This window comes from Chinchilla lanigera, unplaced genomic scaffold (assembly GCF_000276665.1).
Source record: "Chinchilla lanigera isolate Chin_1 unplaced genomic scaffold, ChiLan1.0 scaffold00069, whole genome shotgun sequence".
Classification (NCBI taxonomy): domain Eukaryota; kingdom Metazoa; phylum Chordata; class Mammalia; order Rodentia; family Chinchillidae; genus Chinchilla; species Chinchilla lanigera.
Window position 1 is genome coordinate 12,711,932 of NW_004955470.1, and position 27,079 is coordinate 12,739,010.

Sequence of the window (27,079 nt, forward strand, 5' to 3'; positions counted from 1 at the left end):
AGCCAAAGCAAAAAAAAAAAGACCCAAATGGTTTGCCTATGGCAGAGAATGAACCTGGGGCTGGGTCAATGGTATTTAAGCTAAGGATTCAAAGTAAGAGACAGGTAAATTTCACAACTCAGGTTAATTTTCAACAAGTCAGTCAATCCTTGTTTTATCATGTGGCAGAGAATTGATTTGCATTAATCCCCTTAAAGTCTAGTGTGTAGAAGAGCAGAGGTCATGCAGCACTGTGGAGAGGACTTGGATTAGCTGGTGATGTGAGGGACAGTTTGCAGCTAGTTCCCTTCTGCAGAAGCCTTTGGTAAATTGGCTGGTTTGGATGTTGTGCATGCTCTGCTGCACTTTCCCTGTGGCATTGGAATTCAGTTTTTCTACCTTCCTATTTTCCCTATTACACTGTGGACTTTTTCAGGGTGTGGAATTTCTTGCATTCCTCTCTCATCACTTAGCCCAAAAATGTGAGCAAGGACAAGAAACTATAAATTGACAATGTTTATTCAAAAATAATTTTAAAAATTTATAAAAAGTGGAAAAACCCACAAACTTAATAGGCTAAACACCAGATTAGACATCTCAGAAGAGGAAAAAGTCAACTGGAAGATACATTTGAAGAAATTATCTAGAATGCAACTTAGACAAGTTTTTTTTTTTTTTAAATACAAAGGTGTGATCCAAATATATGGTGAATGTTTACATTTTAAAATGTATTACAATAAAAAGCACATTACCATTAATCCCCCCAATACTTCTCATCACTTCAAACGTGATGATCCCATTGTTCCTGCCACTTCCTGAAGCACTTCTGGAAGTTCTCTTTCATGAGTGTCTTTACAAGGTGTGATCAAAACTATAGTGAATACTGTTGCCTGGTTCCATCCCACAGAAAAGTGGGATCATACAAACATGATGGTGTGTCCTTACCTACCTTATTCCTCAGATTTTGGTACTATGCCATTTCTGATTCTTCTCCAAAGTCAAAGTAACCCAGAAAAGTAAATGTTTTGAATTGATTCAGAACACTGAGGCAGCCATCACAATTCAACTAACAACACCCATGAAAGAGGACTGCCAGAACTGCTGCAGAAAGCAGCAAGAACAGTAAGTATATTCAAATTCAGGGAGAGTATTTTAGAGTGTTCAATGGCAATGTGCCTATTCCTGTCATAATTCTTTAAAACTTTAAACATTCACTGTATTTTTGATCATATCACATTTCAAAAAGAGATTAAGACCCATAAAGAGTAGGGTGAAATAAAAATGCATACATTTGATGTTTTAGTAGAAGAGAATAGGAGGAGGGCAAGAGATAATATTCAAAGACAAAATAGCTAAGAATTTTCACTAATTGATCACTGATCAGGATACCCAACAATTACAAGCAGAGAAAGCAAATGGAAACCTGCACCTAAATAGAAGCCTGTCCTTAGATGGAGATCCGCCCTTGGATGGAGACCCATTCCCAGAGGGAGACCTATCCCTAGAAGCATCATAATAAAACTGCAACTGTAAGAAAGAAATATCAAAACAAGCCATTGAAAATGATAAATTATCTTTAAAAAAAGAATGATCAGACTGAGAGCAGAGGTGAGTCTCTTCGTAACATCAACAAGGCCGGAAGGCAGGGAAATGATCATCATCAACACACATAAAACAACAACTGCCAGCTGTCCTGGAAGGTGAAGCTTGTAGGTGCTTCTGGGGAAGGGGTAACAGAAAGATATTCTCAGATAAAAGCTAAGTTTGTTTCCAACACAGTTGGTCATTAAAGAATTAGGTTTGGGAAAAAACCAAAATCATCTCACAAGGAAGTTGTGAGATTTGCGTGGGGCTGTGTGTATTGATACATGTATGTTGTAAATCACAAGACTATTGACTACATAATCAGAATGATTTGTAATGTTCTCAATGAAGAGAATGAACATGGGAAGGGGGCTCAGAACAGCATATAAAAGTGACCCATGTTCACTATACCACTAAGTATTTAGGTGTAGTATAATGCTATAGCTACAAATGATTATCTCTGAAGAAATAGAAGAACCATGCACATCTCCAGATGATGAAATATTCCCCTGCTAGCATGTTTGCTTATTTTATCATTTATCAGCATCCAGCAACAAGTACATATGGTAATAAAAGTGTGTTATACAAACTTATGAAGAAACTCAAAACTGATGATGTTCCATTTTCTGTAAAGTGTGAAAAGAGTAGCTTTTGATCATTAGTGATCTATATTTAGTCACTTTATGAAATTGCAGTGTTGAGCAGAAGTGTAAAACACTGGCCTATTCTATTTTAGTAATTTATTCAATATTCACAGAGTTCTGAAGTGAGTGACAGATCATCACAGAAGAACAGTTTCTCCGTTAACTAGTAGGGCTGATGGTGTCTTCAAAAGTTACCTCATCCACGCTGTGTGGTCTGATGCTGTCTGATCCCCACTGGTGGGGGAGACCAACAGCAAAGGAAAGAAGGATGGGCTGTGATGGAGCAAGAATGTTGTCTTCCTCAAGAAAAATTCTCTCACTAAGTACGTTGAGCTTCTATTAGATGCCATCCAGTTTTCTGAGCACTAAGTTGTAGAAATGAATAAATACATCCTGAAGTTTCCTTCCTAGAGGAAAGGGATATGTGAACATGGTTTGCATTATAGTTATTAGTAGCTATGGCCTGAAGATTTGTGTCCCTTCAGCATTTGTATGTTGAAATCCTAACTGCAGCATGACAGCATTAGAAGGTAGAATCTTTAGGATGTAATTCGGGAGGCTCTGCCCCTGTGACTGGGACCACTGTCCTTAAAAAAGAGGTCCCAGGAGCCAGCCATGGCGGCAAGGACTTTGAGTCCCTGCTATTTAGGAACCTGAGGCAGGAGGATTTCGAGTTCAAGGCCAATCTGAGAAAGACTCTGTCTCCAGAAAAAAACAAAACAAAAACAAAACAAAACAGAACAACACAACTGAGGCCCGAGAAAAATACTATCAGGTGAGAATATAGCAGAAACGTGCCCATCTCTGAATCAGGAAGGAGCCTCTCCAGGCACCAAGTCTGCCAGTGGCCTTCATGGGTTCTAGTGCTTTCTGTCAGTGGAAAAAGACAGAGCGTCTTCCTTTGCACAGGAACGAGGCCTTATTCTTATGCTGGAGCACAAGGAGGAAAGCTGTGGGGAAAAGAAACCTCTGGCTGACCCAAACACAGGACAAAGGGGCCCAGCTTTGACAGTTCTCAAGTCATCAAGAGAGGTGGAGTTGCAGCTGAGCCACACTCTTTTGGACCAGGCCTCTTTGTAGGATGCAGGTCTCCTCACCAGCTTGTTTCCACCTCAGGGTGGAGTTTTTACTATGGTTATAAAATGAAAGTATAGGTTCTTTTGGTGGCTGTTGTCCCTTGCCACCTGGAATCTGACCCTTGTCATCTGGGAGGTTTCTAACTGGGTTTGGAGCAGGCAGATCCCATTCCTGTCTTAGAAGTGTGAGCTTAATGATCTTGTTTATCTTGGCTCTGCCTACTTGGTGTTCCTGCTAACCACCCAGTCTTTGAAGGTTGAGCTGAGTTTTCATCCTCCTGTCTCCTGCTGTAGTCCCTTAATTTCTTAGCCTTGAGGACTGGTCCACTCTTTAACTCCTTATTTTTCAATATGTAACTGATAGGTTTTTCCAGCGCAGAGAGAAGTAAAGCAGAATAAAACGCCTTTATTGTGGGCACGGAGAAGACCACAGGAAAGAGAGAGGTGGAGCTTCTGAGGGCCTGTCGTGGGGTCCAAGGTTAAATAGCCCCGGCTGGGGGTGGGGTATAGGAGGCAGACCACCTGACATGGCAGACCAGGATTGCGCAGGAGCATGGGAAAAGGAAAGAGGATATTACAAAAAGTAAAGTAGGAAGTCATAATTTGACTCAGAGGAAGAGAGGTGGGACTTGGCACATGGCCTCTAGTGGCCAGAGCCATATTGGCTTGGCACCATACTGGCTCAGCACCATACCACATGACCTCCAGCGCCATATTGGCTGGATGCCACAGTGACTCAGCAGGAATTACAGTGAGGCAAGAAACCCATCAGTAACTCCATAAGACTGAGGCTAGCTCAACTGTCTCACCTTGGTCTTGGACTTTCTGGTCCCCAGAACTGTGAGGAATGAATTTTTGTTGTTTATAAGCCACTCAAGTCTGTAGTAATTCTATTACAGTGACCCAAACAGACTACAGTGTTAAGAACCTGATGATTACAAGACACCCAGGCATATTCCTGAAATCTCAGCACTCTGGGAGGCTGAGGCAGGAGGATTGCAAGTTTGAGCCTAGCCTTGGCAACCTAGTGACTTAGCAAAACCCTGTCTCAAAATATTTAAAAAAGGGATGCATCTTAATACAAAGGCCCTGAGTTTAACACCCACCACTACAAATACAAAGGAAAAACTTGATGGTGGCTTATACTCTTTTTTCACTGAGAAGAGCAAGCCAAGATATATCTTTTTGTGTTAAAAAGAATATCTCTTGATACTGTGCACTGAAAAAGATCACGTTACTATGATGGAACCCCTCCGAAAAGTGCAAAACCAGAATAGAATAATGCAAGTCATCTGCCAAAGCCAAACAGAGGGACTTTCCATAATGTACTGCCACATGGTCTTCAAAAATGTCAGTATTGGGACAGAGAGAGAGACAGAGAAAGACCGACAGACTATTTCAGATCAAGAGACTTGATAAACCTGACAGTAAATGCAATGGGTGACTCTTTTCCTCTTTTTCTTCCTTTCTTCCTCCTCCCTTCCTGTCCCCCCACAACCAGTCTTGCTAAACTGCCCAGGCCGGCCTCAAATTTGTGGTCCTTATGCCTCAACCTCCCAAGTAACTGGGAATAAGACACATGTCGCCACATCCAGTTCAAAAGTTTTCTATAAAGGACATAATTAAGATAATTGGCAAAATTTGAATAAGGTTTGTTGCTCATAATAGTATCGTGCATTCCCTGATTTTGGTCATCGTTCTGTGGCAGTGTAGGAGATGCATGCAAATCATACTGGTCAAAAGCATCCTGACTTCCAGAAAGAGAAGAGTGAAAGACAGGCAGCACAATAGTAGTACAATACTTGTGTAATCAAGATGAAAGGTGTATATTATATAATTGTAATTACATTAAGAAGAAATAAAAGAACCCAAACCAAATCATTATGCAAATCATTAAGTTAACATGTAGGCTTTTCCAGTGTTTCCAGCACTCATCAGAAGCAAATTAAGTCCATTTAAAGATAGGGCTGGGGATATAGCTCAGTGGCACAAGCACTTGCTTCAAGTGCAAGGTCCTGAGTGTGATTCTTGGTACCAAAAAAAAGAAAAAAAAAGAAAAACGCTAGGTTTGCTCTCTGAATGTAGTTTCAAAATGAGATTCATCTTTTTCCTTAAATTTTCATTTTCATTTTCCATAAAGCCAAGTTCTATATTCCCCATCAGGTGTGTATCACATGTGCTGGGCCATGGAAGGTGGTTTTCCTGAAGGTGTTTTTGTTCTCTGCCTTCTGAATTGAGAAACTGGTAGTTGTCAGTGGTGGACAACTTTATTCTCCTAGCATGAGGCCAACTCCATGCTAGGAGAATAAAGCAGCTGTTTCCCTATCTCATTGGATATTGCAGTAAAGAATATTTCTCTAAAATGTAGTGCAGGTTTCATGGTTACTAAGGTCAAGAAATCCCATGAGAAATAATAGCTGTAATTCTGATGCTTTGACCTCCCTTCCACAAAAGGTCACTACCAGGTAATTCGTGTTTTCCAACTAGATTAAGAGCAAAAGAGAACCCAAGAGATTTCTTTCCCCAGAAGGATGTGGATTGATCTTTCCTTTCTCTGCTTTCTTTTTCTGAAAATGTGCATTAAGCAGAGGTGGATTCTCAGGAATGTCAGGAATCACATTCCTCCTGTTTTCAAAGCTTGAATCTCCCTCAGTGAAAGATCTTTCCTTACAATGGCTCTGAACAGTGAGCAAGTTGCATGGTCCTCTTCCAGGCAAAAGTCAGCCCACAGCCCAGCACATGTGGTGCTTTCCAGTGTCAGACAGGCAAGGCTGTGTGCCACCAGTCCTGATGGCTGCTGGGAGTGAATCATGGCCACACATAATCGCTCTCTCTCTCTTTCTGTCTGTTTCTCTCTCTCTCTCTCTCTCTCTCTCTCTCTCTCTCTCTCTCTCTGCAATTCTGAGGATTGAACCCAGGATCACCATGCTGAGCCAAATTTCCAACCCTTTTTAAAATTTTGAGACAAGATCTTTCTAAGTTGCTAAAATGTCCAGGCTGGGCTCAAATAAAGTGTGATATATACAGTATAATGTTATTCAACCTGAAAAAGAAGGAAACTGTCCTGTGCTACATGAACAAACCTTGCAGATATTATGTTAAACGAAATAAACCAGGCACAAAAAGACAAATATTGTATTGTCACTGGACATGGTCTGAGGAGATCCCCTAAGAGGATTCAGGGGTCTCAACTCAGCCTGCTGAGCAGTTTCTTGACTCATGTCACAGAAAAGGAATTTCATGACGAGTCAGTGTGCACACATAGCCAGGGTTAGTAGGTACAGCCGACAGCTAGAGTAAATGGAGGGGCTCTTTCTGATGCAGAGGTTCAGACTGACTGCTCACAAAGGGATTAGGGAGGTGGGCTAGGTCCAGCAGATCATTATTTCAGTCTGGTTACTACATTCCCAGAGGACTCCTTCTGGCTTGAGGTTCTCAGGAGATGCCTGTCCGAGTTCAGAATGGAACTCTTTTCATTGAGCTCTTTTCATATGGTAATTGTTCCTGCTTGGGTAGGTGATCTCATTTTGAGGTGGTCTGCAAGGCTCTGCCTTTCCTGGAATCTCAGGTGATTGTAGGTTTGAAGACTTCTAGGCATGGCTCCAGGAGGGTCTGGAATTGAATGTTGTGGAAGCTGGCAATCGAGAATTCCTGAAAATTACTTTGTTACTTTTATTTTGGTGTCTTCAGTCTCAAGGGGATGAAGTAAATTAGAGGGAGTTAGGACTAAGAAACCTTAATACAGACACTCTTTGAATAATTATCATGCCTGTGTGCAGAGCTGCAAGGGCCGTGTCCCAAGGTGAAGGTGAAGGTGAAGGTTAAGGTGAAGGTAAAGGTAAAGGTAATAAGGGAGGTAATAATAAGGTAATGGTAATAAGGTTAAGGGAATAAGGGAGAGAAAAATTGAGTTTCCTTGTCTCCTTTTGTTTTAGATACTTTCTTATTGCTGGAACAAAGTACCTGACGTGCACAAGTTAGGAGAGGAGAGCATTATATCGGCTCATGGTTTGTGGAGGTTTCAGTCCATAGTTGGCTACCTCTATTTCAGATATGGCAGAGGAGAGATAGCCCACAGCATGGCACACAGGAAGCGGAGAGGGATCAGTGGAGGAGAGCTACATATTCCTCTTTCCACCAGGCTTTACCTCCCAATATCACACCCAGCTGTAAACCCATCAGTGGACTAATCCAGTAATGAGTATTACACACCCATGATCCAGTCACCTCCCCAAAGCCTCACCTATGAACACATGAGGCTTTGATGTAAACTATAAAACCTTTCTGTTTCTTCTGTTGTACTTTAGTGGGACTCCACTCCTGTAAGGTACACAGTGCAGCCAGCTTTGTTCAGACAGCAGAATGGTAGCTGTCAGGCACTGGGAAAAGGGGCAATAGGAAGGGTTTATGTGTTTTAGAATACACAAGATTGAACCCAGGGCCTCTGACTTTTTTTGAGACAGGGTCTTACTAAGTCACTAAATTCTCAGGCTGAGCTGGAACTTATGATTCTTCTGTCTCAGCCTCTTAGAGTGCTGCAATTCCTAGCTGAGATTTATTTTTTAATAAGTATATTATAGTGGTAATTTAGGAAGATGAGAAAGTTCTGAAGACAGTCTTGACAACAATATGTATACTTAATTCCACTGAACTGTGCACTTAAAAATTGTAAAAATGGTGAATTTTATTATATATATATATATATATATATATATATATATGTTTTTACATATGCAAAAAAGCTCCATATGGGGGAACAAAGGGACAATATTCTACCAGTCATATAAATAACATACAGATTTTCTGTTCTTCAAATTATCTTTTCTTTTTTCCTCTGGATGTTTGAAATGAATTTTAAGGTTTTTTTTTTATTTTTGTGGTTTTGGGGATCAAACTTACGCTAGGCAAGCACTGCCACTGAGCTATGTCCCTGGCCAGGGAAATGCATTTAAAAAGAAATTAGTATTAATAAAGAGAACCCAGTGATGGCCAGCTAATGAGTGATTCAGGGACTTACCGGATGGTGCCCACTGGCAACAGGGCATCAAGGCAGGCAGCATGAAAGAAGTCTCTTATGTGTCCACAAAATGATGTTTTATGCAGAGCCCAAGGGAAATCTTCTCATATCTTCTACTAGGCTATAAGACAAAACATCTCCATGTGAAACCCAAAATGTTCAGAAGGCTGTCACCACATAGCATCTCTCTTCTAAGCAGAGCATCACACTTCTAGCTTCTTTTTCCTAACTTTTTTTTATGTCTTCTTCCTCCTAAGCTTTTAAAACTCCACCTGTAGAATCCAATTGATTACTCACATGTAATTAAACTGCCTTTACTGGCCACTTATTGCGAACCACAGTGCTACACGTACCAAAAGGTGCAGCCAGGGCTGTTGGTCTCAGGAACACATAACCTATAGGCAGGAAAGTCACATGTGCATGGTCAGGTCATCCACACCATCAGTGATGCAGCTGAGATGCACACACTTGTGCTAGAGGTCAGAGGACAGATTTTATGAGGTGAAAATCATTAGAGGAAAGGAGACTGAGGCCAAATTGTGTGTGACATGCAGGACTCAAACCTGGAGTGAAGACAGAGGGCTTGCATCCAGTACAGGGTAGTACAAGGCATGAATCTATATTTCATATTGGCATAAAGGACTAGTCCATTTTGGCTGGAACAAAAAAAGTATGATGTTGAAAAGAGAAAGTAAGTTGGAAATAGGAATTTTTGCCAAGGGATTACGGGCCTTGAGGACCAAAGATGTTATCTTGTACAGAATTATTAGCTCTTCGTGGTTTGTTATCACTAATTCTTCATTTTGGATATTGTCAAAAGAGTGAATATGAACCTCACCATACCCACAAACCAGATTCCACGTGATCAACATTTTGGCCAAATCTTCTTTCATCTATTTCCTGATTACTGCCTTTATTTCATGTGCTTTTAAAGCAAGTCTAAGACATCCAAAAAATTTCATCTATAAACATTTGTCTCCTTATGGAGTTTTTGCAGTCCATATTTTCCTAATTACATCCTCATTGTTTCATTTGACATGTTCTATTGTGCATATATTATTCAAATAAATATTTAAATCTATAGAAAAAGTTATATTCAGATTCTATCTTGGCAAGTCATGCATGGTGTTGTATATATTCTTATCAGATATATGAGTTCTGCTATTATACATGTGAGTAGGATGTTAGTGGGGATTGGAGGTCAGCATTCATGTACATTATTTCGTTAGGGATTCCAAATTCTGATTCCAGGCTTCAGTTACCAAATAGAATCTCCGCAGGATCTTTACACTGAAATGCTACTGTGTTAATTTTGATTAGAAGCAGATTCTGAAGTATTGGCTGTTTACAAACTAGTAAGACTCTTGAACCCACAGATCAACTGTAGCTTCACTGAGACTGAGACCTACGTACACAAAATGCTCCTGGTGGAATGTGATAGGAACTTTTAATACCACTTATGTGGTATTCTTGCCAGAAAAGTGTTATCTAGCTCTAATCAGTCTTGATACCAGCTGATAGGAAATAGCAGGGGATAGTGAAACAATTTCAGTGTTGTCATGGTATCATGAACCAGTCCAGAGTATGGAAAGCTCTATAGAACCAACGACCAGGTGCCCCAAAAGTCAATGGCATAAAAAGAGGCAGAAGGGATTAAAAGAGACTTGAGAGTCATATTAATTAAATGAAATATGTAGAAATTATTTGGACACTGATTCCAAGACAGCAATCATAAAAATAGATTTTTAAAACAAGCATAGTATGAAGGGATTATTGTTAATTTGGCTGAATATGATAACAGCATAGTTATTATATTTCCTAAAAATTCCTTCTCAGTTTCAGATATAAACATAGTATTTATAAGTAAAAATGCAATAAACTATGGGGTTTTCTTTAAAATATTCTAAAACAAAATGCCAGTTGTTATGGTTTGTGTCCAGATGTCCCCCCAAAGCCTCGTGCAGTTTTAGATGGGACTTTTTTAGAGGTAGCTGAAACTACAGTGTGTGATTGATGTATAATGCAATGCTGTGATTAAGGGTGCTGGGATTAAGGGTGTGAATGCTACACCCACCCTAGGGTGAGTAGCCTGCCTACAGCATAAGGGGCAGAAAGAGGCTTGTCCCCGCTCTCTCTTCTCCCTTGTTGGTTTTGCTACCTTGCAGGTGCTATGAATTTTTCTCCTCTGCAACACCCATCTGTCTTGGAGCCAGCCAATTATGAACTGAAACCTCTACGAACTGTGAGCTAAATAAACCTTTCTTCTTTTAACTTTGGGTGTTGGGTATTTTGTCTCAGCAATGAGAAAAGTAACTAAGACATCAGCATATATGAGATAATAAATAAAAATAACACAGTTAATATTCTGATAATTTTAAAGCTGGGTAATGGATAGAGGGATTCACTATATCATTCTATTTTTATATGTTTGAAAATTTCTATAATTAAAGCTTTTTAAAACACATACGAAAAAGCAAAAGTAAGTAAGCAAGTGGTGCAGGGATGGACACTTTGCTCTGCAGTCTAGGTGAGAGATTGGGTGCCTTGTGCTCTGCCTCTATCAGTGACAGTGAGAAGTGAGTGAATTCAGTAGGTATCTGGGATGTAGAAAATAATTTTCTAGTGCTAGTAGGAAAGGAAGAAACCACTTAACTTTCTTCTACTGTAGAGGCCAACAAGACGGCAGCCATGTGTGAAAATTAGCTTCCCCCACAGCCAGTGTTCACAAAGTGGCCACAACTGCAAGCATGAAATCTGTGCATGGGCTCAGGGACACGGAACATCCTTTGCCATGGCTGATCTGGATGTTGACAGTGCTGAGTGCCAACCTGCCAATGGCAGAAGCCAGTACTTTTCCCCTGGCACGATGCCATTTCTAGAGGGAGTAGCAGATAGCTTGCTACGTGGCAGAAGATTGGTTATATTAGGTCCTTTTCCATCTGGGGGAGGCAGTTTGTCCTTATGACAAAGGGCAGCTGTTCTGGCTGGCGGCTTGTTTTCACTACCTGCAATATTTTTCATCTCATCATCTGTGGACCTTGAGAATGTTTTATTTACAATCTCAGGGTCCTGAAAAACTGTAATCTGATCAGGGAGCTCTTACACACCAAGAGGAACCAGGCATTTTTCCACTTGAGTGTGGATTCCTGAAGCACCTTGTCATAACAACATATACGATAGAGCTCATCAGTACTTTCAAGCTCAGCTAGGTACCCAATCTCAGATTCCCTGGTACCACTCCTAGGACCCAGAGTTACACCAGTCAGCAGCCACTTGTGCCAGGTAGCGCACCTGGAATGGAAGGGACAAGTTCAGGTCCAGTGATACCTTGTAGCACTGTCCTGGACAATCTCCTAGCCCAAGATACTCGGAATGCCCTGTGAGCTCTCTGGGAATGTCCTCATTTATATAGTGGAGGTAGTCTTATTTCTCTGTCCTACCACATTCTGCTGACTGGGCAGGAGCTGCGTGTCTCTACTCCCACAGCTTTTAACATAGTTCTTTGGAACTGGGAGGACATTAGACTATAGCTTAAAAATATTTGGTAGGAAAGGGCTATGCCCCAAAAGGAGAACTGGTCCAATCAAGTGTCTTATTTGAGAATTTTAAAAGACAGCAGGTCATGGTGGTGGTGTTCTGGGACCTATAGTCCCAGCTCTTCTGGAAGTTGAGGCTGGAGGGTAGTTTGAGCCCAGAGGTTCAGGGCCAGCTTGGGCAACATAGCGAGTCTCTGGCTCAAAACAAGCAAACAAATGTAAAATAAAATATAAGGCTAGAAGCTTTTTGGATTTGGGAAAGTTTGGGGCCATGAATAAGTTGATGAGCAGCAGAGGTGACTTTACAGGTGAAAAAGAGTGGACAGAAGGGAAAACTGGGAGAGGGGGTGGGCGCCTCTGCCAGTGTGTGTCCCACCTACAGTAAGCATCTCGTCCACTCTATTTTCTCACTTGGATTCCTTGGAAGCCCTTGCGATTCCTTTATTTTTTTTTTATTTTAAAATAGAAACAAACAACAGCAGAAGCAGCAAAAACAAAATCCTTCCTTCCTTCAGACCAGAAGGTGCTGTGGGTTGTTTCCCACACATCCTCCCAAACACTTGTTAGAATCAGGGACCTCATGGTTCTGATTCAGAGTCTACCTGGTACTGTCAACCTGACCTCAGTTTCTTCAACTGTAAAATGAAAATAATTCCATGCAGTTGCCTTTTGGGGTCTGTCAATTTTGATGGACGACCTCCTAACTGTTCTTCAAGGTCTAGCTCAAGGGACCTGTCTGCAAATCTGAAGTCCGTAAGAATTACCTCCTTCTCAGCATCAGCAGACTGATGTTCTTTCTCATGTGGTCCTAACGTGGGCACCTACTTTTCTCTGCTACCAGGCCATGTTTTCCTTAAGCCAAGGCTGCTCCCACACCCTTTACCTCAGGGCAGGGTGGCAGGGGAGTTTCTTGAAAAGGGGCTGCTGAATATACACTTCTTAAATGAACAAAGTGTGCACTGTCCACTGGACCCACATTCTTTTAATAGCTAGCCCTTTTTCTTAAAAGTAAAACTCCAGAGCTGGGCTTGAAAGCACTCACCTGTAGTCCCAACTATCCAGGAGGCTGAAGGGAGCATCACTTGAGCTTGGTTAGACCAGCCCATGCAGCATAGCAAGACCCTGTATCAAAATCAATACAGAAGTGAAGTAAAATTCCAAAGAAGTAGGGCATCATCAGCTAAACATGAAAATAGATAAATGCAATGGAACTGATGGGCTTCAGTATGAGAGGAAGCAGAGGAGACAGGAGATACCAGAGGAAATTGATCTGACACAAACATTTCTGAAATGTGTCCCACATGATTCATTAGCAATTATAAAATTACTATTGTCTTTGACATTAATGTAATATGAGCAGTTTGAGTTTTCTTCAAATAAAATTTTAGTGGATGCAGAATGGGGTCTTAAAAAATAAAAAATGTGTCCTACTATACTTCTGTTAAGATAATGAAAAGAATTTAGGAAGAATAAGATGTTGTATAAGAAAGCAAGATCCTTCCAAAGGCAAAGATACATACACATGGTAAAAATAAGCTATAGAATATGGACCATATTTTGTTTGTTATTTCAACAAACTGGTCTAGAGCAAATCCATCTTCTGTTTTGGAAGATGAATTCATTTCAGGTAAATTAGAAACAACCTCTGGGTTCCCTGCTTTCTTGAAAGGCCCAAACTTAGATACCACCTGCCTGCTGAGTGATCTGTGATCCTGCTGTAGGGACATTCTCATGTGCCAGACAGCTGTCTGTCACTCAGACCTGAGCTACTTCTACCATGTTCTCCAGAGCCCACCCAAACAGAATCATAAGCATAAGCTACGCCAGCTTAAAATAAATATTTAAATTAGTTATAAGTTCCTAGTCAGCTGCATTAAGTGTTATTAAATTAGTATGCTTACTAACCTTGGGAAAGAAGTGATATTTCCAGGAGAAGACCTGCGTGAACAGAGAACTCCAAAGGCATGAATTAGTGGAGTTTGTAATTAATTTTTTTTTTAAATTTAAAAACTAACAAAGCAATAATGAAGACAAAATCAAAACAACACAAAAACAGTAAAAACTATACATGACCTCAAAACAAAATGATAGGAATCAACAACTATTGATTTGGTAGTGAGATCTCATTCCAAGTTTATAACTTTGAAATTAGCCTACATCAGAGTTCATGGTATATAAGTTGATTGCTGCTCAATAAAATCATTTCATTTACCATAGATACAAACCAGAACCACAACATTCCCTCCTTACAAAGAGGATCATGGTGACTAGAGATAAGACCCTTTTAGTGGAAGGTAGAGCCAAAGTGAATGCATCTTATTAAGGCCTTTCAAAGAGTGCATATTAGCTGAAGACGGATATAGTAACAAACTCAAATCAGCTTTCTAACAGTGGCCCAGGGCCTGGGTTCCTTTCCTCTCTGTCAAAGCCCTGTGTTCTCCTGGTGACTGCATTGAGTATGGCCAGAGGGTTTTAGTTGAAGGACAGTGAGGAGCTGAATGGGACAGATAGCAGACTGGGGTGGGGTGACAAAGCCCTGAGAAGAAAGAAGGATTTGTCTGGGGGACAGTGCTTAAAAACCCAGGGCTGCAGCAAAACCAGGCACAGGCTGGGAAAGAACCCAGAAGGTGAAGCAAGAAAGTGGCATGGCAAAGTTGGTTGGGGGAATAAACATGACCAGTTTCCAGGACACATAGCCCAAATAATTCTCAGAACCTTGTATGTGGACTCGTCCCAAGAACCATGATGTGTGGAATGAATAAAAGGAGACAAGATGCCGTGAAGCACTCACTATTGTGCCCTTGTACAGTAGCACACCCTGTGCCTTCAGGGCACACTTTTGTTTTATATTTTTATTTTGGTTTTAATTTTCCTTTTTTTTACTTGGCTCAAGTTCTCTGGAGCCAGTTTCTTCCTTACTCTTCACTTTTAATTTTTCTTACCTCAAATAAAAATGAAGCTTTTTCACCATTTTTGCTTGTTTCATTCAATTCTTTTTTCAAGACAGAAAAAATCTGGAAATCATCTAGATGCCAGCACCCAAAAACCTAGTAACAAAGGGACACAATGGAACTGATGGGCTTCAGTATGAGAGGAAGCAGAGGAGACAGGAGATACCAGAGGAAATTGATCTGCAGGACTCAGCTCATTCCTAGAATGAAGAGATGCCAGTGAGAGGTGTGTCTGCAGGTCCTGATCCATACCTGGAGGAGGAGGCTCCTGTGAGAGGTCTGTGTGCAGGACCCAGAACCCTTACCTATAAATAAGGCAGCCAGGAGCCAAGTTCCACTGTGGGAGGGGTGATATTCCTGATAGGTTAAGCAAACAGAGTTTCTGGGGCCAGACATAGCCAGTGATGAAAACTGGGTCCAAGGTGAAGCTCCCTTCAGGCTCTGCAGATGCCCAGATTGCCTGGGCCACAGAATGAGGCACAACATGGTTAGCTGGAGCATAGCTCTTATTTTAGTTAGGACATGAAAAGGAGAAAGAGCTGAGCCACAGGGAGGCAGCAAATTGTTCCCATGCCAGGGTTTCTGAAGGATGAGCACTGGCATTCTTAGCAAGGCCCCAGCTAAACAAATGGAGATTTCTGAGAGCCTGAGCAGTAGAGTGCTGGTTCTGGTTCTGCCACCCAATGGCCTTAACCCTATGCTTTCTCCCTGGTTTGTCTCATCCTCTCTGACAACTATGGCTCTAACCTTGACCTCTGTCTTTGAACTCAGGGAACTAGTTAGGGCTTGTAAGGATAGTCCTTACAAGCTGAGGGACAGTGAGGGGCTGAATGGGACGGATAGCAGACAAAAGTTTCATTTTTATTTGAGGACTGGCTTATCTGCTGTGCAGAAGCATGAAAATAGATAAATGCAAAGGAAATTTATTCCTTGCTGAGGCCCATTGGCTTGGGCCAGGACTCATGTCTGGGCATGCAGAGGGCCTCTATTCCATGTATCTTGGCCCAGGCTGAGCATGTCAGGTAAATATTTCCTTACTATTAAAGATATTAGTACCTAAAATAACCTAATAAAATTAAGGAAATCATTAATAAGCAGTGGATAAAGATATGTTTTAATTTTAGACATTTTGAGTGAATTAGATTAGCTTTCTTGTATTTCCTCTCCTCTCTTACTTTCCTGGGCTTTCTACTGTGAGATTTAAATTTTATTCTGAAACCATCAATTCTACCATAGAAATGTCTTGACTGTTTGTGTGTAGTCATCATTGTATGTGTTTTTATGTTTGGCTTTATCTCTTGGTAGGCTAGACTCCATTTTCAACCACCTTCTTAGAAGGTCATAAAGTCTGCTTTCTGTTACCAAGGACACCTTAGCAGGATATCGTCAATATAACTTACTGTAAAGTGAGCAAGCCAGGTCTCCACCATGAGTCACTTAATTCCCTGCAGAATGCTCCCTGCTTAGTGCACTGACAGCACTTACCCGAGGGCAGGGTGGTTATTGGGCATCCTCTTTGCCTTATCTCTCCTTCTCCTTCTTCTCCTTGCCACACTTGTCCATGCCAAGCTAGTTCCCACCTCACTGCATGGGTGAAACAAACGTAGGCACTATGCCTAGGCACATTCCACCTCCAAGTCTGTGATGAGACTGTGAGGACTCTGTGAGCCTATCTTAAGTTTTGAATCAAAGTGGACTGTTTGGTTCCTATAGGAACAGAAGGCTCATGGCTCAGGGGCCCTCTGAGGAAGTCTGGATTTGTGTCTTCTGGTCATGTATAGGTTCATTTCTTAGACAAGCATTTATGTGCCAAGTAGATCCTATCAAGCATCCCTCAAATTTGGCTTTGCCTGTGAAGTGAGCAAAGGGAGTCTTTTCCAAGAAGCTGTAGGTCAAGTTTCACCCACAGTCAGAGAGCAACTTTTAGACTTTCCCCTTGAGATACAGTCTGGGTTTATCTTTGGTGTCTGTTTCTCATGGATTATCTACTCATCTATCACTCTTCCCTCCTCCATCTATCACCTATTTATGGACACAGCACCGCTTTGGAAGGTAGATAGGGCACCATCCTTATGTGAGATTTCAATTTGAGAAAAAATGAAGTTGTCTTTTCAGAAGCTAGGATCTTGTGTCTGAAACTTTCAGTCCTTACTCCTTACCACCTGCGGCTTCAGCACGTTAAGAAAGACACTTGCTATTCTGAGGCTTTTGCCTGGTTTAGAGATAGACTTTTACTCCTTGTGCTTTTGTTTATGCCTTTCCTCACCTCCTCTTCTGTCAGCTTTATTACAGGAAAACCTGGTTTGCACCGTCCATTCAGACTTGGGGAGTATCCATTCATACCTCATTGCCCAGTTTCTCAAAAATCTGTACTCTGCCCAAGATGTCTCTTGTTATGGTTTGGGTTTTTTTTTTTTTTTGCAAGGAGAAACAATATTATACAGGACACATATTTTATAAGATTATTTATAATAGTCACCCAAAGAAAGATATACAAGAGAGTGCAGGAAATCTGTCCACACACAAAGACCAAGGAATCCAATTGAGGGTCTAGATCCCACGGAAATGTCCTGCGTAAGTCCAGCTGAAGACCTAGAACTTACAACAATGCCTCCCACAAGTCCAACTGGAGGCCTAGAGCCCATAACAATATCTCATGCGGGCCTATTTCACAGATCTGTGCTGGGAAGGCCCAAAGGTCAGTGGTGGAATCTAGAAAGTCTGTGCCAGCAGGATGAAGGATCTGAGCTAGCAGGCTGTGGGATCTACACTGGAGCCAGGAAGCGACGTGCAAAGTAAGAAGCAGAGCTCCCCTGAAAAGTACCACAGCCATCCTTAGCAACAGCGAGGTCCTGAGGTCCTCCAGTGGTGAAAGCAGCTGAATTCCCATCAGGAAAACCAATGCAGCAAACTTCTCCAGGAGAGTGGCAGTGTACCATCGTCCCCTCTGGAGCCAGAAAGTGATGCTCAAAGTGAGGACCAGAGCTCCCCCAAAGTGAACTGAAGCTATGCTCAGTGCCAACAAGGTACCGAGCTCCTTAGAGGATGAAAACAGCCAAGTTCATCAGGAAAGCCAGCATGACAAGTTCCTCCAACAGAACCAACAGCTCCTTGAATCTTCAATCAGCTCCCAACATCCTTTCTCAGCTCCCAACAGCCTAAATTCTTCCCCAGTTGTGCCTCTTATGTTGCTGGCAACAGTCCTCAGATGGGCCTCCCACACCCAGCACCACACTTACTCAGTTCAGCTGGATGGTATAAGTTGACCACCGAGTGGACCAGTCAATCCACTACACTTCTGAACTGTAGGTGCTGGGGCCAGGGCCATGTTCCCAACGTCACCTTCATGCCAATTCCCAGCTGTGGCCAGGTGTTCTTTTCTCTGTGTCCCCGGATGGGAGTTCTTATCTCTGCAAGGCAGAGTAGCTGAAGTCTCTCCTCTTTGGTCACTCCTTCCAGGGTTACTTTAAAGACATTTAAAACCCACACCCCTCTTTGAGCAGCTCCTTGTAGTTGAGCCACCATCCTCATCCTCCTGCTGTTCTCTTTCAAGAGCTTCCACCCTGCTCTGTTCCCTTATAGTTTATGAAGAAACTTCCCAAGTAAAGCAAGTGGTCTGTGGAGGAATTCCACAACTGTTTGGATTGTGCAGTATTTTCTTTCCTTACATTAGCAGCTGCTACACTGTAGAGTGATCATCAGTTTGTGTATCATATTCTAAACTGAGCTGGACCCACACTGAAGGCAGAGATCTCATCTTTGGATCTATAAATCCTGGCATCTGGAGGGGGACCTGTACATCATGCTCAATGAATCCAGCTGCTGCAGGAGTGAACAACTGACCAGAAGAGAGGCATGAAGCAAGCCCATCGGGCAGCATGAGAGTCTCACCAGGCAGGTGACAATGGGGCCGTCTGTAGGGAGAATGTATAGTGTTGCATAGCAACATCCCTCCCCTGTCCTGTCACTCCAAATAGATGGAATCACACAATTCTTATGGCAAAGGTCCCTTTTGACCTATTTCAGCTAAAAATACATAACATCTTTCCTTTTGTCTCAGTTTAGAATATATAATATTTCAAGAGTCCACATGAGTAAAATACTGAGGATCCCAAATATTCACAGCCTGAGAATCTACTTTGTCAGAAGGTTAACTGTGAGTCAGAGAAACACTGGGAAGATGTCCCAGAGCTCACAGCCGCCTTCTCTTCCTTGAAGGGACACATGTAGTCAGCTGGGGCAAAAATGTCACTGTGCTGGAGTGCTGCCCACACTCTTTTGCAGGCTTTGAGGGCTCACATGGCATGGGTGGGCATCACAGAACCCAGCTGGCTGTCAATAACAGAAGTGCTTGCTGGTTCTGTGCTTGGTGTTCCTCTAACTGGTTTAGTCCCGGAAGAACATTCAGTTTTATTGTTGACCTATAATCCGGAAAACCTTTATATAAATACAAGCTCTTTGAAACATTTCCGTGGGAAAACCTGCCCATGAGTCAGACAGTCACACAGAAAGGAGGCTCCTCACACTCACCCTTGGATGCCAGGAACCAGGCAGGGGAGTGGCCTTGTTCCTTGCAGCCCTTTGCAGTGGCTGTGTTCTACAAAGTTGCCTTACACACTGAAGCAGTGAGTTAAGAACCCTGGCTCCTGGTGGAAACATGAAGTCAGGACTCAATCTTCTGGTCACAGCATTTTCAATAAATATATAACTTTATTTTATGTGGATTTCTGTTTAAAGCCATCTTTAAACCTGGCACAGGCCCAGAACTTAGGCTGTGATGATGAACAACACAGACTGAGCCCTGCTTTGTAGAGTTCATATTTGGGAGGATAGGAGGTATTTTTACCTCCCACTGGAGACTCAAATATGCCCTAACCCTGCCCTAGTGGAGGTAGAGGGCTACCTACTCTCCTGTCTCAGCTGTAGGTTCTTTCTCAAAGCTGCTGCTGCCTTGCTCAATTCCTGTGCCTCCCTCCAGTGGCTCCTATCCTGTTTTGTGACCTGTACACTGAAGCAAGGTGCCTTGGGCCAGAAGCTCCTTGCACAGAGTCTTCAGCATTGGAAGTCAGGGCGCAGTGATTCTGCTGGAATTTGATGAAGACCTCAAAGTGGGTGTCATGCCAGTGCAGAGACAGAGCTGGGATGTGTCTGAGAGAAGGTCTACACCTGGGTAGATCTTTCACCTTGTCTTGGTGGCTCAAGATGGGCATTCCTAGTTGTACCATGGCTTACCCAGGTACATGATCTCCCCTTTTAACTCAAAAGGTGATGGGCATGCATGGCAGTCACACCCGGAAGGCAGACTGGTTGTGCCCACTGCCTTTGTGGAACCAAAGTGCTAGTTCTAGAGATCCCAATAGACCAAACCTGACCACCTGCTCCATCATGTCAATCAAGGAGACAGCAGTAGAGAAAGGCAGCAAAGGGCTTTAATTAGATATGGCCACCTGGGAAGATAGAAAAAGAAATTCAAGTTCTGCCTCCTGGGGCTGTCAGAAATCTTGGCATTTTATAGAAAAGGGGACCAAAGGCAAAGGTTGGAGCTTTGCATAATCAGGAGAGAGTTTGTTACATAGACAGCAGCACAGGGAATCCCAGTCAGGATGTCTGGTTCACTGTATCTCAGGACTGGCTCTGTGAGATCCTAGGAGAACCATCACGTGTCACTTGAAACCAAAGTTCAGTTCTTATCATGAGTGACTGCTCCTGCATTGGAAGCAGCCTCTGCTGCTGTCAAGGGGGGCTGACTTCATCATGAGGTGGCCTGTGAGCCTCTGCTACTGCACTTTTGGAATAATGACTCAAGACTTCCAGGCATTGTTCCAGGGGAACCTGGAAGTGAGTATTGTAAGTCTGGAAATTGTGTATTCTGGAAAATCCTGAAAGTTAATTTAGTTACACATATCTTGGTAGCCTCAGTCTTGGAGGGGACTGAAACAAGCTAGGTAAATTTAGGGCTAATAAACCTTGTTCTAGGGACACTCTCAGAGTGATTAATAGCCTATGCGCAGAGCTTGACAGGGGTCTGACCCAAGTTTTGAGGTAATGAGGTAGACACATAAAATTCTGGCAGAGATGCCAAGGTTTATCTCACTTCTAGTTATCCACAGGGCTCTGCAGGTTCAGCCTCTAAATCACATTACACATCTACTTTTCATCCACCTACTGTACCCTCACCCAAGACAACAGTTTAAGACTGCTTGTTCTTATTTTTAAACATTATCTTTATCAGATCACAATGAAGGAAATGCCATTAAAAACTTCTAGATCAGTTTTCTTCTCTGAATTGACATCTCCAGGGTGACAACCTGTATGGAGGGGAGGTAGGGAAGAAAGGTGTCCTCCACTATACCTTGTAGGGTGAGAGTGCACTGAACACACTTTTAACACACACCCCTTTGACTCAGCAATTTCTTGGTAAGAATCTGCCATGCAGCACAATGGAAAATATTTGTAGAGAAATATTTACTGCAGTAAAAAAAAAAAGCCAGAAAACATAAACCTAAGTAATTATCTTTCAATAGGTGAATGGGGAAATAGATCTGGTTCCTTTTAAGATCAATTCCAATGGCCACTAACAGAATGAGCTATATGTAAGATTCCCTAGATGCACCTCTTCACTTCTTCACATGTTGTTAGTGACTCATCCACAGCCATCCTGATCACCATGCCCAGGCACCATGGGAGGCAGAGGAGAAAGGAGGGGCCTTTCTCAGAGTCTGGAGAATCTCCACTGCAATGAGTAGACAGCTACAGTCAAGAATGGCCCCTGTTCGGTTCCCAGTACCGGAGAAAAACCAAAAAAAAAAAAAAAAAAAAAAGAATGGCCCCTGGAGAGGCCAGCAGGACAGAAGTAGAGGGTGGAGGGAAGGACCCAAGACACTACCATCCAGTTGGATGAAAACTGATGATAGCTTTGAATAATGACTAGGAGTTGTTGGGGATCTTGGCAAGGGCTGTGCCCTGGGGATAGAAGCATAATGGGAGGGGTTGAGCAAAAGAATAAGAGAAGAGGAGATAGACCAGGATATAGAAAAAACATACCTTCAGAGACAAGGAGGAAAATGAGGTATGGTGGGTTTGAGTGAAGGGAGAGATTCAGTTTTCTTAAATGAGAGAGACTTGCATGTGTGAAAACCAAGGCGAGGAATGTGTATGTGTGTTTGTGTATATATGTGTGTGTGTGTGTAAAAATGTGTAAATTATTCATATGTTGGTAAAGACACAAAACTTCTGGAAAGACATGTAAGAAATGACTAATGGCGGTTACCTTTGGAAAGAGGCATGGATTTTACTTTCTGCTTTCTAGTTCACAACTTCCTCTCTCTTCCAAAATTCCTAATTTTCAGGGTAATTAAAGAGCTAAGCATACAGAGGAAAACAGGCCTAATGAAAGAATCTAAGGAATCCAGCTAAAGGGAAAGTTGCCACCAAGTTCCAGCCCATCTTACCTTTCAGGGGATTACCTGGAGCTTCCATCCATCTAGGTTGCAAATACAGGGAGGCATTTCAGGAGCATGAGGCCCCTTGCTTCTTGCTGGGAAACAGGTGTGGGTAACTGTGCTGTGGCCAGGAAGGCAGAGTTATTCTCACCTTATGGCAGATTTCATAGGTGGGCAAGATTAGGAAGGGAGAGTACATCATTTAGCCCTTCAGATAGTGTGGAGTGGGGATATAATAGGGCTGAGAGGACACAGTAGAATAGTATGAAGCTGCACCTGAAGAACCACAGCTTGTTAGAGAATGAAGACTGAAGCATACTATGAGGTCGTGAAGTAATCCAGAGTGAAGCTGTGTAATGAGAACAATCTAAGTGAGTTTGAGGGGGCTGGAGGAGAAGGCTCAGGAGAAGGCAGGATTCAGGACTTGGCCAGGTGGGGGCAGGTACTGGAGCAAGCTGACCCAGATCAGAGCCTGCAGGACTAGGATGGTGCAGACAGCTGAGGGTGGCAAGTGGACAAGATGGTCAGGGCATGTGGCCAGGCTGTGGAAGGCCTTGACAGTCCAGAAAATCTGGAGAAGCGGAGCACGCAAACACTGGCCTACCAGTCCTGCGTCACATGGGCGGTTTTGTAGCATTTATAATGCTGCGGGGGCAACTCCCTCTCTCCACCCAACTCTGTCATGAGTCATAGGCTAGCTGCCAGCTCCAGCTGACTGGACACAGAATAAGGGTTGTTTCCAGAGTACTGGCCAAGTACTGTGCTCCCGCAGGCCTGCAGCCTAGGCACTTTGGGCGGTGGCAGTTCTCACAACAGTGCTGGCACAGAGCAGGGAACACATCATTTCCCAGGCAGAACCCTACTGACTCCTTCCCTAAGCACTTGGAGCACGTCTCTAGGCAGGGCACCCTGCCTGGCTCCAAGGCTCCCTCTGCCACTTCCCGCTATCCTTGCTGGCTGTGGCTGCTAATGATTACTTACAGTCTCCACGTTCAATGGCAGTGATTTCGCATTCTTTTGTGTCTCCCAGGGACTAAGAACAGGGCAAGGTCCAAAGGGCATCTGGATTCAGAAACACTTTTAGCTCTCTCTAAATGTCATTAGACACAAAACACTAGATGTGTTCTTAATATATTACTATTATTATTGTGTTATTATTATTATTATTATTGTTATTATTATTATTAAGCAGTGTTGGGACTGAATCCAGTACCTCTTGCACACTAAATATTTTTCTTTAAGGATAGGTAAATATATACATGAACAAACTTTTAAAGGTACAAAAGAGAAAGATAAGTTTTCCTCTTTGGCTCTATTTGATCTAATGAGTTCCAGTGCAGTCACACTTTGGTTTCTTGGCATCCCATGGGGAATATTCTGTTTATGAACATTTGTGAGTATGTAGATATTTATGAGTATATACATATGCACAGGTAATTATTATATATATAAACTCATAAATGATAATATACTCTTTATTGTGCATGTTGCTTTTGTCATATTATATATTTTCCATGTCAGGGCACATGGCCCTCTGTCCTTTTTAATAACTTCATACCATTCCATAGTAAAGTCATACATGAGGTCTATTTAACCAGGTTATCAATGATGAACACATAAGACAGTGTTGCAGTGAAGTTGCTTTCTATGTATGCTTAATATAAATACATGGTTTCACACTCAGATCATCTATTGTAAGATGATCACTGAAGAATAGAATTCTTTGGTCTAAGGGTATATATTTCAAATATTGCAAATATTACCAAATTAGCTTTGTGAAGGTTGTACCAATTTATATACCTGGAAGCAATAGATGAGGTGTCACATTTCCTACTCCTTCAGAAACCTACAAAAATTTTTTTTTTTTATCTTGGGGCAAAAAATATTTACTAAGCACTCATTCTGTGCATGGCACTCTACTTAGTGCTGGGAATGTGGAGGAGGCTGAAGCAGGGAGCTGCACTCACCCCCACTGGGGCCTGTCAGGGTTGCTCCTGGTGGACAGAATAGCCCTCTAGTTTAGCAAGCACACATAAGCCAGCGAGGCTTGCAGAGCACTTGTGCGTTTGGGCTGGTTGTGTGGTTGTGATTCTGGCTTACTTTTGAACTGCAGTTGGTTTGTGGGAAGGGTGACTTTAGGGTCACCAGAGAGAAGGTGGTGGTTCAGAGATCAGGACAGGGACATGGAGTGAGGGTAGTGGGAGGCTGGCTGAGGACTACTGGAGCCCTCGGGTGCTGGACAGAGGGAAAGAATGCAGGGAGAAACAGTTTTTTGGGAAGAAAGTAAAACCAAAATTTAAATCATGAGGGAAAATTTAAGGATTTGAAATGCTCACAAAAGTTTACAGAAAAGTCATTTATAAGAGGAATTTATAAGTTTCAAGAGAAATTTTTTTTTGGTACTGGGAATGGAACTCAGGACCTTGTGCTTGCCAAGCCAGCGCTGCACTGCTGAGCTATATCCCCAGCCCTAAGTTTCAAATTTTAACAGTACCTTGTCTTGGTGCATGGAACCTTCACACCTCATTACCTATTATTATTTTTAGATGATTTTGTCACGTTGCTCAGACGCTTGGTGCTTGGAAATCCGTATCATTGGGATCACTGGCAGTGCTGAGGGGACCTGGAGTAGGACTAGAGAGAGCCCTGGGGTCTGTGTGGAGCAAACTATGGCTTGAGCAGTGAACACGGAACAGCTGGGAAGGTGGCCTTGCCAGGTGGAACCGGAACATCAGGAACTTTTTCCGAATCTAACCAGCAAGACCAGGATTTGAAAGGTAAACAAATTTATGTACATTTGTCACATCTACAGTGGGTTTAAATGGAAGTACCGAACCAGCTGCTTGAGTACACCTGGAGCTATTCCCCTTCTAGGTATTGTCCCAAAAGAGTTAAGATATCATGTTACATGACCCATGCATACCTATGTTTATAGCAGTACAATTTATAATAGCTAAATCTTGGAAGCAACCTATATGTCCATCAACAGAGGAATGGATAAAGGAAGTATAGTATTCCCACACAACGAGATACTTCTCTGCCACACAGAAAGACAAACTTGAGTCATTTGTAGGAAAATGGATGCATCCTGAAATTATAATGTTAAGTGAAGCAAATTAGACACACAGTCTTAAATATTGCTCATTTTTTCTTATATATGTATATATGTGTATATATATATGTGTATATATATATATGTAAAGTAATAGAGTAAAAATAAAGAGCAAAATAAAAGATAAATGATAGGAAATAGGGAGACCCCCTTCTCAAATTGGAAGAGGGCCAAGAGATGGAGGGAGTGGGAGGAAGGTCTTATAGCTTGTATCTAGATGTTCCCCCAAAGCCAATTAAGTGGAGCTTTTTGGAGGTGGCTGGATCTAGGTTGCCTGACTGTGGATTAAGGATGTGTGGTAACTAAATTGGTTTAGTATCATTCTGGATGTGGATAATGGAAGCCCCACCTTGGGTATGGGTGGGACCAATTACTAGGCTTGTTGCCTAGATGGGATAAAAGTAACAACTCCACACAAGGAATGTAAGTAAGCATTATGTACTGCAAACATATACTAATAAAAAATTTTTAAAACCAGAAAAAATATACCTGTGCAAATAAATAATGCTCATAGTCCCATAAAGGTGTTATAAAAGATATTGTCCTTTAAGTGTACCCTCCTTTTCTACATAGAGAGCTTGATGTAAGATTTCTTTTCTCAACTGAAAGTACTTATCTGTATGTGGTCATGCACTCTCACACACTGAGGCCCACCAGAAACACCCTGGACTTTGTGCATTTGGTTGTCACTAATTCAGCTATACATTTGCTTCTACAAGGACCTGAGAGTACTGATCTTATATGGGGCTATAATTCAGTGCTATCATTATAGGTTTTGTTGCTCATGTTGTCCCAGCTTTGGTCCCTTTGCCTTTCAACAGTCCCCCACCTTTTTGGGGCACATTAACTTGATTTTTTGGCACATGAAGATGTTTATTCCCATCATGTATTTTCCCTGTGCTTGTTCTTAGAATTTGACCTTCTACAAGGAGTTGCTGGGCCTTCTCTGCTGACAGGACAAGAACATCTGAATGCCTAGTAACCTGAGCACACATGTTCTGTCTGCATGTGATTCCTAAAACACTACAGCCTGTTGTTGACACCTTTGACACCAGTCCTGCATTGCAGGTTGACACAGACCTTGTTTGTAAGGGCTTCCTCCCGCAGTAAGAAACCTGATCATTTATTCAGCCCTAGTGTATGTCCAAAGTAATTTCAGAGTCCTTAGTCCTTGCTCCTAGGAAAAAATTCACCATTGACACCAAGACATTAGTGTGCAGGGGATTTTATTTTGAGCATTGGGATTGAAACCAGGACCACAAGTATGTTAGGTAAGATTTTGACTGTGTAGCTAAATCTTTAAGGATAATCCAAATGAACTGGAAAACATGGGAAAAGTGAGTTGGGGCGGGAGAGAGGAGGTGGTCGGAGGGAAATAAAACACAGTGTTGTTTGTTTGAACCAAAAGTGCTCTGCTGGGAACAACTCTGAATCTGTGCCATGACAGAGTGTAGGGTCCCTCCAGCATTGCAGAGCTGCATGTTTCTTGTGGCAGAAAGTTCTTCCTGAGCCCACAGTGTCCTGTAGGTTAGGTGGTCATAATGGAGCCCAGTCCTTGGCAGTCTGTTTCGGAGACAACAGGCAACTGCTGTGTAGCCTTTGTGCCTTGTTCCTGTGAGATGACTTGACCTTCTGATGGCTTTGAGCTGTGAAGTCCTGTCTTTCCTTTTTTCCAGGCACAGTACCCTCTGCCCATTCCCTGGCTCCCACCCTCTTCTGAGCTACAGATAGAGCCACG

General features: G+C 42.4%; 1 long non-coding RNA gene across 3 annotated transcripts in view; it reads left to right on the forward strand.

The window, feature by feature from the left end:
- LOC102011434 overlaps positions 1–27,079 on the forward strand; it is a 48,348-nt gene that overhangs the window by 14,935 nt on the left and 6,334 nt on the right. For 2 of the 3 annotated variants that reach the window (XR_001237029.1, XR_001237028.1), the window contains exon 2: positions 24,776–25,006. This is a non-coding gene — a long non-coding RNA (uncharacterized LOC102011434). Of the gene's footprint in view, positions 1–14,847; positions 15,065–24,775; positions 25,007–27,079 lie in introns of those variants that run through there. The other variant, XR_263507.2, reaches the window with a different exon arrangement.